Source organism: Lichenostomus cassidix, chromosome 2 (genome assembly GCF_008360975.1).
Source record: "Lichenostomus cassidix isolate B80296 chromosome 2, HeHo_3.0, whole genome shotgun sequence".
Classification (NCBI taxonomy): Eukaryota; Metazoa; Chordata; class Aves; order Passeriformes; family Meliphagidae; genus Lichenostomus; species Lichenostomus cassidix.
In genome coordinates this window covers 102,504,423-102,516,523 of record NC_139482.1, presented here as the reverse complement: position 1 = coordinate 102,516,523, position 12,101 = coordinate 102,504,423, and the positions used below count along the sequence as shown (strand labels likewise).

General features: G+C 38.5%; 1 protein-coding gene across 11 annotated transcripts in view; it reads right to left on the bottom strand.

Annotated features, from left to right (window-relative positions):
* DLGAP1 (DLG associated protein 1) overlaps positions 1–12,101 on the bottom strand; it is a 405,566-nt gene that overhangs the window by 294,358 nt on the left and 99,107 nt on the right. For 7 of the 11 annotated variants that reach the window (XM_085052618.1, XM_085052611.1, XM_085052617.1 and 4 more), the window contains one exon: positions 3,220–3,314. The exons of 3 other annotated variants lie outside the window; for them this stretch is intronic. The gene's annotated coding sequence lies outside the window, so the exon portion shown is untranslated. The remainder of the gene's footprint in view (positions 1–3,219; positions 3,315–12,101) is intronic. One more of the 11 variants, XM_085052614.1, reaches the window with a different exon arrangement.

The following is a 12,101-nucleotide window of genomic DNA, read 5'->3' as shown; positions in this document are numbered from 1 at the left end:
CCATGCACACAGCTGCAATCACGGTCTCGAGATGCTCCATTTTTAGCACGGGCATACATGGACACAGACACTGTGCTGAGTCCAGTCCATGGGCCCTGCACATGCACTTGGGTTCCCCTCCTTGTCCCCTGGAGAGGAGGCCAGCCACTGCTAGGCTAATCTGTGCCATTTGTTCCTGGTGCCCTGCCTGCCAGAGATGCTCTCCATGGGAACGGGGTGCAAGTGGGATAAGCTGGTTCAGCAGTGACAGCATATTTCTTGGCATCTTATCTGTGCACATGCAAACAGTCTGATCTGGTGGGGCACAGCAGGGCCATGCAGCTCCTGCATCAATGGAGCAGTGTATGAGCTGCTCCTACCAGGGCACCTCACACAGCTCACACCATGCTCCAACAGCTCCTGGGAACAGAGGGGTACTGTGAGACTTCTACAGGAGGAATGAACAGTCATCAGCAGAGCTCAGGAGAGATGGAAAGTGACCTTCCTGAAAGGGGAGGCCCAAACACAGTGCACAACCCAGATATGCAGATGACTGACATGTGACGATAAAGAAACCACCTGAGTAAAGTAAGTCACATTGGTACATGGAAATCCTTGCTTGGGAGATTTTCTTGTGAGCTGGATGGCTGCCCATCTAGGTGGGTTTAAAGCATGTGAACTGCTGAGTAACTTCAGCTCTCAAGAAGGTCCATGAAAGCAGCCTCCAGAGAGTAAATACGGTCTAGCAAATGGGTTTAAAGCTAGTAAGTAATTTAAAGTAAAGCTACACAAAATGTACTTTTTGCATTCTTCTTTCAAAGTAATGCCATCAAAGACTGGATTGCACTAGGTCTCACCTGTACGGAGGACTGCTAGCTTTTTATCTTGTCCTCCAGAACTTAAAATTACTACATGTGAAACAAGTTGCTAGAACTACAGTTCTGAAAAGAGCCTTCTAAACATTGCTAGAGCCCATAATATTAATTTCATATCTGCTGGAGCTTGTTGAGAGCCTGAAGCAGAAACTGAGAGAAAGATTAAGTGTAAATAATCTCTACTATTTACAGACAGTATCCAGGCAAAATCCAAACCAGAATAATTCAGAAATTGATTTTTTTATCTACTTCACTGATCAAAGCTTACAAAGAAATGGGACATTGGATCACCAAGGCCCTTATCAGTTTCTAGAGCTATTATGAGAAAGAGCATAAATTGCTATGATTGCAAATCTGACAAACATACAAACAGTCAAAACATCTTAAAATGAGAAATTATAGAAACGTTCTCAAGTAAGTTAAGGTGAAAGCAATGGACAGAAAGGTTTTAGCAAAAAGCCCCAACAAATTCCATGCCACAAACATGCACACAATTCTAACTAATGCCTCTTATGCCGCAAAATGTCTTTGGAAACCTCATTGCACAAAACCACTGAAGTTGGCAGCAATCTCTAGAGGTCATCTGGTCCAAGTACCCATCTCAAAGCCAGTCCAGCCAAGTTCTGCACACCTGCAAGGATGGAGATCCCTCAGCCTCACAGTACATTTGCTCTCATGACTTTACCCTGGTCATTTCCCCAAGTGCCTACTCTTTTGTCACAATATCCTGTGTTCCCTTTAGTCTGTGGCTTCTGGTCCTTTTACTGCACACCTCTGAGGAGGGTCTGGCCCTGTGTCCTCTGTATGTCTCAGGCAAGTGAAGCGGTAAGACCTCCCATCAGTCATCTCTTTGTAATGCTGAACAAACCCAGCTCTCTCAGCCTCACCCTGCACAGCCCCAGATGTACTCCATCCCTGTGACCACTTTTGGAGCTCTCTGGACTCAATCCAGCATGTCAGTGAATTTCTTTTAGTGGGGAACTCCAAACTGGTTGAGGTTCTCCTGATGTGGCCTGACAGGTATCAAACAGAGTGGAAGGAAGGACTTGCTGGTTATGATTGATAACATTTCCTGGGACATGACTGCCTGTGTGCTGCAAGGACACACTGCACAGATTCATCCACAACTCATCATCCACAAATACCTCCAGAAGCGACCAAACTGCTTTCTAGCCAGCTGGCCTGCCGGTCTCTGCTGTTGTGCAGGGTTATCCCAGCCCAAACACAGGACATCTCATTTTCTTCTGCTATGAAACATTTGCAATCTTTCAGTGCAGTCTGGGTTATTTCAGCCTTCTCCAGACCACTTAGCTTTGAAGGAATATAATTATGTGTTGCAATCTATTCTTTTACAGCATAGGTGAGAAAAATGACCAGAGAAAACTAGTAACTTTTCCTGTAATTACTAATGCAAAATTTAGAAGAAAGGCTTCAAGTCCAAACATGTAATAAAAAAGAAAGCTATAAAATAAAAACAATCAGGCAATATAAAGAAATTATATTAATTACTAGCAAAATATGCCTCTGTGTTGCATTTATGGTTCAAACCTTAAAAATGGCAGCCTATGTAATATCTAGCAGCAGTAATTTCCAGGAAGAATACATTGCACTTTTAAAATGTTCAAGAATAAAACATTTAAATTTATTTTCATGAGAAAAAAAAATCAATAGACATTGTGACTGGATTGAGAGCACTTTTAGAGTCACATGTTCTACTTTCCTCTCTTCATATTTCCAGTATACAAATAATATCATGCCACAACTCACTTCTGAATCAGAAAAAAACAGAGAATCCATCTCAGAACTCATAACTTTCCTTCCATTTTGGCTGAGGTTTTTAATTTGCACAAATACAAAGATGCAAAATATTGGCATCTCACAGCCTAAACATGCCACAATCCCACCACAACCACAACACACATTAATCTGGTGATCAAGGAAAGAAGAATCACAAATAAGAATCTGCTTCTGCACACTTTCATTGCAAAGAATCAGACTTTCCCAATGCTTGAACCACTCAGACTAAAACTATTTATGTGAGACCAGGAGTTACCATAGAAATGGGGAGAAAAAACATTATAGTGCATTACTAGCAACAGTAATAGTCCAACATCCAGGAGGTATTTCAGGAACTTTATGAAACACCTGAACACAAGGCACTTACATCTCCAGAAGAGAACTGGAGGTGCTCCCATTTCCCCCCCACATCTCATTAATTATTTCAAGTGATGTGGTGTAGCACTGGTGTCTCTGTTCCTCCTTTGCAGAGTCACCCTACACCACTACATTTCCACATATTCCTGATAAAATGCTGCCTCCCTGCTCCTCCTTGAAAGGGAATTGGGGCTACAGAATAACAATTTACCTCTCCATTTTAGTCTTCCCTTTTCCTTCTTTTTCCTTCCACCCTCCAATCTGGTTATTTTTGGACTGCCAGTTGGGATTATTGCTTTTTCCCTGCTAAAATAAAAACAAACAACGGTTATACTTCAGTTTCTGGGCTTAAGCATGAGATCTGTCTCAAACATTAAACAGTCACATTTTCTTGCCTGAGGTGCAATGCTATCTCCTATGACACTGACTAAAGCAAGCCTTGCAACTAAAGGCAGATTCTGTTTCTGGGTTTGCATGCACATTTTTCCAAATTCTCCAGTAACTACCAATCTGCAATCCTGAGCAAGATTGCATCCTGAGAATTCAGCACTGGCTGACATTTGCGTAGAGACAGAAAAATGAGTCTTTCTGAGCTGAACCACAATCATAATTTAAAATACACACAGCTAAATTAGAATATTTATAACCTAAAACACCTTTTCTCTTTGACACATTATTTTAATTTCAGACCACATTTTGGTATAGTCTGCTTTTTTCCAAGCACCTTGAGGCTTACTACTTAAAGATGGTCTATTTGGAAGGAATTTAGCATCTACAAAATAATAGACAAAGTGGTAGCATCAATTTCCCACCTCTAAGTGAAGGTCTGAATTAGAGACAAGGTGATGCTTTTCTGGGAAGCAAAAACAAAGATTCCCCACATCCCAATCTTATGTCACAATGTCACAATGAAGTCCCAGGTAAAATCAGTCTTAAGTTGTGCAGTAGCAAACATACCCCAAATTAAATAAATATACTACTAAGTGTTATTCAAATGCTCATTCCACCCCCCCCATTTTTTTTTTCTCTTCTGCATTCAAATACTTTCAAGTATTAGAAGAGTTTTCCAGTACGTGGAAAAAAATAATTATATTGTGTAAAATTCAGTGTGGCAAACAGCTGACAAGAATTGAATGATAAGACTTAGCATATAAGTGAAAATCATTGCCTTCCCACTCTAGACAAGAGACCAATGTGTATATATATCTCCATTTTCCTGATTTTCCATATACTGGGTATAGAAGGTTAAATTCAGTGGAGTTCTGAGTTGTCCAAAATGCAAATCAGGTGTGCTGGCTTCCCTTCTGCAAGGAAGAGTCACTCTGTCCTTCAAGAAGTGTTAGGGGCTACCTGAGAAAAATATTTTTTTTGTTTTCAGGATAGTAGGCAAAATGAAGCCAAAATAAAGTAGATTTTCAACAAGGTGAGGCTCAAGAGAATCACAGGAATGAGAACTGCTTAAGAAGAAGGTGGAAAAGAGTGCTGACAGCACACTGGGAGAGGATGAGAAAATCTGACAAACTTCATGAAGCACAGCAACAATACCTCAACTTTATGAAAACAATTCTGCTAATAATGCACATGATAGCAACTTGGAAAAGACACCTCTTCCAAGAATGAGGAGTTGTAAAATTATGCACAGAAATTATATAGTCACAGTAGGGTGTCTTCACAGGCCAGACATGAGAACTTTCAGATAGAACACAATAACAAAGTGAGCAGCTCAATACAGAGAAGCTCTAAACTGCCAGCTGTTAACCTGAACAATACCTACAGTGTAACTGGAAATACTTTTAAAACTAGCATTAATATCTAATGTGAATGAAGAACTAGATGTGACTCATACTGTTGGGCTGAGATCTCCTGGAAAACTGTATGTACAGAGCTGTTAGGAAGCATTCAGTAAACATATTGATTAGAAAGAAATTTCCACTCTTTTAATGACTTTAAGCACTGGATTTAGTGCAAACCCCCTCAGGAATACACATAATTCCTTTTCACAGATGTTTTGCAGGCCCTGCCAGGCACTATCATATCCCCTTAGAAATAATACCACCTTTGTCAACGCACATAAATAAGTGTTTGCAGCTTTTGACATGCTCAATTTATTCATGCAAGTACTGACCGCTTCCCTAATCACACTTCTTCTTCTTCTCCCTCCATGGTAGCTATTTTACAGTGGAGTTTCCCAGTCATATTGCACTGAAGAATTTATCCCTATAATCTATGCAAGTACCTGGCATAGTATTCCAGATTGTTGTAAATGTCAAGTTTCTGTTCTCCAGCTGTGTTTTCAAAGAGTTATTTAAATTAAAAGTCACAGAGCCTTTATAATATTTAAAGTTTATGAAAAATTTGTATTTTCTTTTGTACTCTGTCCAGGACAGGGTTAATTTTTGCAGCAGGAAGGAAACATGGCCAGAATTTGAAGGTTATTCTGCAATGCCTCCCGTTATTTTCCAGGGACAGGGGAAGGGATGGCATGGCATCACAGAGAGAGTGACCAGGTATTTTTGGGGGTTTCCATGGAGAGGTGTGAGCAATCACATATGAATTGTTTGTCTTTTTTCTTATACTAATACTGTCATTAGTATTGTTGCTATTACTGTTTTCTGTCTTGCCACTCTTTCCACTAAATTGTTCTCATCTCAACCCATGGCCTTTATCTTTTGTATCTCCAATTCTCCTCTCCAACCTGCCACAGAGGGAGGTGGCAGGGAGGAGAGGGAGGGATTTATAAGCATGTGGTTTGGAGGGTTTCAGTGGGAACACTAAATTGGGGAATGCCATTCCTAAATAATTTAGGGGGAACACTAAATCCGGGACTACGGTCCCTAAACCAGGACATACTAACACAAGTACTTTCATTCCTAGGTTTACGAGACCAGTAGGCATTCCCTTTAAACTTAACTACTGTTATCAGAAAATTAAGCTGATATTTATGGCTAGAAGTGAAGGTGTCTCTATCAGACAAAGGGGCAGTTAATTCAGCTACAAACCCACACAGCCCAGCAGGATATATGCAGTGGTTGCAGTCTCTAGAAGCAGCATGGTTGTCTTGATTGGACTTCCTAGCTCAGGCACCAAATTGCACAGAGAAGTCAAATCTCATCAGTTCTCTTTCCAGTCATGACAGTGTATGCATCTGCTCAGCCAGAGTTTGTAGCTCTGCTCCAGAAAGTTTCATCAGTAAGTCTCTCCTTTTCCTCTTTCTTCCTTAATCAAAAGAGAGAATTCATCTATCTTCAGATACTAAGATATTTTTTTGGATAGAGAATAGCAAGGTTTCTGAATCTTTGCCAACTAGTTCCTCAAGCAGACACCTGTAACTTGTAAATGAACTGTCATGAACTAAAAAAGTAATGCATATATCCGCCACTGCTACACTGCAATAAGGTGCCCAAATTTAGGAATCAGAAATAAATCAAAAGCAAGAATGAAGGTTACCCAGACTTATAAATTATTTGAACTCCTCAAAATAACTTCAGAGAGGTTAGAAAAACAAGGTCTGAAAAGGTATGAGAAACCATACTCTTGCTTCTGTAAGCTTACTGTGCCCTCTGTTGATCATTATAATACTCCTTACAGCTACATGACAACACATTTTCCCAATGATCCAGTCTTGTTCAGGACACTCTGGGGCTGCCTAGTCAATGAAATATAACTGCACAGATAAAGAGCAGGAAATAGTACTCTTTATTTTATGATGAGCTTGGGAAAATGCAGAATGAACAGGGAAAACCAAAGGGCTGTTTAATGGTGAAAACTGCCCAATGCTCCCCCAAAAATCCTACATTCTTTCTAATTTCATAATTCCTATGTGATAACAAATTTAAGCAAACAGAATTGTTCAAAGTTTTTATAGGTAGTCAATAGCCTGAAGAAGACTTTTGATTTGACAAAATGCTCAGAATAGAGTATACCAGGGAACCAGTGGCAGCATTGTTTTCACTGTGCAATGCTGAACAATTTGGAATATAAAGGAATTAAGAATAATTTACACACACACACTCCACTATTGTTACAGACATACAAATACAACTGGAATACAATTCCTATGCCTCAGATCCATGGTTTAATTATCATGTTCACTTATGCCCATTGAAATGGCCACTCATGATGCTACATGCTTGGTTCATTTTTCTTTTATCTAAAAGTACTTTGGAAGAGAAAGAGGGATCTTAACATCTTTCCAGTGTATTCCCACATCTATTGGGTTTTCTTGAGGAAGTAAAGAGAGTGAGAATTTTACTTCCTCTTACTCCACCATCAGGCACACAATTTTCTCCTGGGCATGCTATAAAATAATTAAAATTGAAGCTCATCACTTTCTAAAAGTATTTACAGAATTTTCATTGTTAGCTAACAACTTCTGCCAGTTTTTCAAACAGCTCAAAGTCTCAACATCAACCCCTGCTAGAGTTTCTTCAATGCTCGGTTAGAGTGGCCCTCTGTGTTCATGCTGAACAACGACTACAAATGCAAGAGCTCCTATTCACCTCCCTGTCGCTGTTAAGCAGCTAGCAGAGTAATGAAAGCACCAGGTCTCAGTGGCAAGAAGGAATGACCTTTATTGTTTTGATTTCATCACATATATAGAGTTCTCAAAAGTCACCCAGATTGGTCGGTCAGAAGCCTTCCCCCAGGCCTGATTAGCCAGGCCTGCACCGTCCAAGTTCTGGGACACTGTTCCAATAACATCCAAACTTTATCTTTATTTATAAAACACAAAAAGAGTTCTCGTGGGAAAAAGCCTGTGCTAGCCACACCTCCCCACCAGAAATTCTGCTGGTTGTAGTCCACACACAAACCATGGTGGTTGGTATGCTGTAGAAAACTCCATTAATGTTTTAAAAAAAGCTGCCTGAAAATCTCCATTCCTCTTCTGAAACATCTCTGTTATGGAAGGGTAGATCAGACAACTATCATTAATATGCTGACATTCAAAGTTCTGTGAAAATGTTTCAGAAATTAGCTGCATATAAAGACTTTCTGTATGCTGTTGAAGATGTATTCCTTTGCTGTCATCCAGTGCTAACATTTCCTTTTGGATCTGTCTGTCTTAAAAAACTTCTTTCCACTGTTGTCTTACATACATATCTTATCTCTTGCTGGAAGTTTTTGCTTTTTGTGGGTTGATGCTTTGCATTATTTTCCACAGTTCTCTGTTGTGAACATTATATTTACCCCATAGGCTGCATTTCCTCTAACTGTTTGGTTTGGGGTTTTTAAAAAACATGTCTCTGAGACTGTCTTCTGCCTTATGCTATCATCTTGCAGATATTTATTTGCAATTACATGGATCTTCAACTTTGGTACGGAATCTGCTGAGTCTAAATTGCTGTGTGCTGATGATAAAAAAATACTTCTTTTTCCAACATCTGTTCCTGTGTCCTATTAGTTTTTATCAGTCTTATGTCAATTCATATCCTTTCACAATATCTGTAACACATAAAGCAAAATCTTCCTTTTTCCACAAAATTCTGTCCCTTTCAGAGATACTGTTTTTTTTTCCCTACGAGCATGTATTAAAGTGTTTTCCTCCCTTTGCTGACCAGACATTTTTCATATTGTAGTAAGGAAGTTCATTTCTCTTGAGATTTTCATTTCACCTTTCTCATGACTGCAAAACCAGAAACCCTATCATCACTCCAAAGCAAGAAGATTAAACATGATGAAAACACTTCCACCATCCCAAAAGCCCTGTACACTGCTACTGTGCATGTAAGGATAAAAAAGTTTGTTGATGCACTTTCAATTTTGGAAAAGACTTACTGTTTCTCAAAACGGTCCCTGAAACAACAGTTTATTGATCTAGGCCTCCCAAAAGGCTGAAGTGACAATAATATATGCATCAATTACATTTGCAGAGTACAATAACTGTCAATGTATTCAAAAGGATGTTGAAATGAGGGAGCAACATAAAATTTATCATCTGATATATTATCTAATAAAAAGCAGACAACTAAAATACCCGTTTTTGGAATTAAGTATTTTAAATCAAAAGTTGTATAGGGATTGGAATTTATGCCATACTATTATGGAGGCCAAACCACAGTTTTTTGTTCTCCATCTGACTACCAGCTCAATAAAATGTTATTATCAAGAAAAATTCAGATTAAATATATTTAGTTTAACCATGTACTTCTGAGAACTAATAGTTAACCTCTAATCTTTAAAGGTGCCTGTTTATATTTTATGTTTAAATAGGAATTTGTACACACACAATGATATTACCAGTTCTGCCTGTGGCTACAGGCAGATTCCAAAAGATCAGAAGCATTTGCACAATATCCTCCTAGAACCAAGAGGTAAGAGGACAAACTGACCCTAATCCATCTGAATAATGCTAAGTACATATTAAAAAAAAAAAAATCTTAATTTGGAAACCTGAAGAGAATACAAAATCTGAGCTACAGCCCTCAAAGCGAAAATCACTGCATTGTTCCCCAGCTTGCAGTCAATACCTTTGTTTTAAAAAGTGTATCTTCTGTATAAAACCATTTCTGCATTGAGTAGGCAGCTTGAACAATATGTATTCCAAACTACATTATGTCATTTTGACCTAGAGAGAAATACCAGTGCTTTGGACACAGAAATCAAGCACACTGCTGTCCTAATACTGTGATTAATGCTGTGAGCTACACCCTGCCTAGCCTTCCTAATCTCTGGGCTTTCTAATTTATAGCAGAGATGGATAGGCTATCAGTGGGGAATTATGAGGATTACTAGCTGTTTATCTCTCATTTGCAGAGACACTTTGCTGCTTATAGAATTACCATAAACCCTCCAGCTACAGTGCCACTTCTATACTTATCCAGAAGTCAAGATACCTATTGGGCACAAAATGTTTTGGTAGTCAATATATTAGAAAATGTTGGAGTTGATGGATGTATTTTTTTTTTTGTAAATGATTTGAACATACTGTCAAGACCTGTCATGTTACTTCAATGGTAATTTGTCTGCAGGTTATCTTGCATTCCCTTGAAACCCAATGCTGTGATCTTGTCTACACTAATTAGAGTTCAGCATTAATGCTTGGAGGTTGCCCTCAAGCATCACCACAGGTGAAACCATTAAACATGTATGCCAAGCCATCTCTGCACTTGCAGCAAGTTATGTAACCCATTTCAAAAGATTTCATCTTTATGGTCACCAGGAATGTTACTGACTTATCTATTTATCTGAAACTTAAGGGCTTTCTGAATGCTACTACAGAAAGTTCTTGTGATATGGAGCACAAGTTTCCTTCTGGGGTGAAACTAATCAAAGAGTGTGAGGGGAAGTAGTCATGCTGTTTGTTTTAGTTTCCTGAAGAAGGAAAAAGGAAAGGGACTCTATAACATTTATTTTCCATTAACTTAAAAATGAGAAAAATTTTCACATTTAGAAAGAAATTTGTGAATGAAAACCATCAGGAGGATAAATGTTAGCCCTTGTACAGCACATTTTTAATTACAAATGTCCTCCAACAATCCCTTTTAAATAGGGACTGCATTTATAGATAGGATATTTACAGCCAGGATATCTCTGTAACCACACAATAATTAAGTGACCATCTGAGCACTTAAGTTCAGCTAAATCGCGCAATTTTCATGCTGCTTAGATTTAAATTTTAGCCTATACATAGCTTTATATAACCATATTCTTATGAAACTCCTCATAATTTCCCATTGTTCCTAAACTTTTTGTACTTCTTTAGCAGCCTACTAAACAAGAGACATTAAGAACACCTAATTTAAAAGTTCTGAGGCTCTAATTCTATGCATGCATATTTATAAACATAACAAAAAGATGTAAAACAAAAAGATGTACAACAAAAAGATGTTTCTTTGTTTCAAGTCACAACATATCATCTTTGTCATTCTACAGTCATTTTTATTTGTGTATGCTTTATATTCAAAGACTGTAACAAAAAAAAGTTAAAACATCATTTTTGGTTAAAATAAGAACTCTTTTATTCTCTACATTATCTTCATTCACTTGTTTCTTATACCTACATGCATTTTTTAAAATACATGATTTTTTAAGACTTAAAAAACCCCTAAAACCAACCAAAAGCAAACCACTTCATGCCTGAATTCCTTTCAGAACATTATAAAATGTCTCAGCACATAAAACACATAGGTGTAGTTATCCTGGCCTTCCTTCAAGGTATCATGAAATGAAAATACAGTTACCAAGGGAGAGGATCATTCTTTCTAGGAACCAGGCAATCTGACAGCCCAGAGTCTCAGCCCACATTTGTGCAACTGTGTAATGCAAACTTTTAAGGTTTTATGTTTTAGTCTCTTGTCAGTGCTTCAGTATGTATAAACCAGCCAAGATTCATTTCTACTTTCCTGTTTTTTAAAGTACTTCCTCTCATCTTCTGCAGCACAGGACCTCAATTGCCTGCTAGGACCATCCAAGCTTATCTTACCGAGTTAATTCATTTCCATCACAGTGGCTTTGCACACTGAAGATACTTGGATTGTTCCTCATCTCTGAACTCCAAGTATAGTCTCCAAGGGAAAGAAATCATTTTGTGTGAATAAAGTAATTTAGCTGAAGAGAAGGGTATCTACATGGAATTTAATAACAAACAGAGACAGGCAATCATACTAACTACCCAGTCCAGTCTCTCACCCTATGAAAGCCTGCTAATAAAGCAGAACCATGAGTGAGTCTATCCTCTGTCTCAAGCTCAGTGAATGTTAAGTCTGTGCCTCGCTGTGCTGTCATATCCCATCAGCTGGATGAAATCACCTTACTTTCTTCTGTCCTGAGTTTGTTTGCTTTTCTGGCAGGGCATGCTAAAAACATACCACATTGTTTGGATTTGTCAAGGCTTTGGCAATCCAGATAGAGAAGGGGACAATTTGGAACCTTTCCAACAGGTTCTTGAAATCTAATAGCACATTTACATAACATGTGAGACTCTCGCTTTAAAAATGGGCCATCTAAATAAGTGTGTGTTAATGGATGAAACATGGGTAAGTCATTTGATTAATACAAATCACACATTTCTCAAGTGACCATCATCCTGGTCCCACTAGAAATGTTCTTGTCGGTTCTGACGTACATATGCCAAATCTTATTCCTCCTATTTCC